The following is a 780-nucleotide window of genomic DNA, read 5'->3' as shown; positions in this document are numbered from 1 at the left end:
TGGCTCAGCAGTTGTTGAGAGCACACATTGCTCTTAACTGAGGTCCCGAGTTCCAGTCCTACCACCCATCTGGTGGCTTACAACCATGCATGACTCCAATACTCTCCTCTGATCTCCTCAGGCACCAGGCACACAGATGGTTCACAAATACATGTGAGCAAAATGCTCTCACATAAAATAAAAATGAATAAGACTTTAAAAACTCTTAAATATGAATATAAAAATAAAATTAGAGAATAACCTCCAGGGAGGACAAAGGAGAATAAGAAAACCAAAAAGGTCTTCTCACTGAGCCCCTTTCTGTCAACCGGTGGCAGATTATGGATTCGCACAAGAGGAGAGGGGTCACAGAACTAGCACATATCTTCTGGTTTTGCAGAGGTATATTTGGCTGTTGTGTGAAGCATTCTGAGATACTGGGTCTTTTCTTGACCTAAAGAGTACTTTCTGTGTGGTCACTCTATGTGAGTGACTTGGTGCATATTGTGTCACTTTAAAATGTGCTTACTTAATTTAAAATGGGTGGGAAATTAATAAAAAAAATTTTTTTTAAAAAGGAAAAACAAAAAGATACAGAAGTAGAAAAGGTGGGGATGTAAATCAGAAGACTAGACACTAAATTCACATGCTGACCAATCAAATAACAAGACCGAAAAGGGGAAATGATTTAAGAAACATTACAAGTAAAATTTCCAAAGCTAAATAACCAAGATTGAAGGAGTTCAGGGTTCCTGGATGATGGCTCACAATGAAAGACATCAAATCACAGTCCTGTCACTC

The 780-nt window shown here is 38.5% G+C and overlaps 1 non-coding gene across 1 annotated transcript; it reads left to right on the top strand.

Annotated features, from left to right (window-relative positions):
- The first annotated feature begins 279 nt into the window (after positions 1 to 279).
- On the top strand, positions 280 to 409 carry LOC115029607 (small nucleolar RNA SNORA75). Its single transcript, XR_003835176.1, has one exon. It is a non-coding gene; the product is annotated as a small nucleolar RNA SNORA75 (small nucleolar RNA).
- Positions 410 to 780: the final 371 nt, after the last annotated feature.

This window comes from Mus caroli, unplaced genomic scaffold (genome assembly GCF_978045245.1).
Source record: "Mus caroli unplaced genomic scaffold, Mus_caroli_1 scaffold_17, whole genome shotgun sequence".
Lineage (NCBI taxonomy): Eukaryota > Metazoa > Chordata > Mammalia > Rodentia > Muridae > Mus > Mus caroli.
The sequence above is the reverse complement of the archived record's forward strand: the minus strand, read 5'-3'. Positions and strand labels throughout refer to the sequence as shown.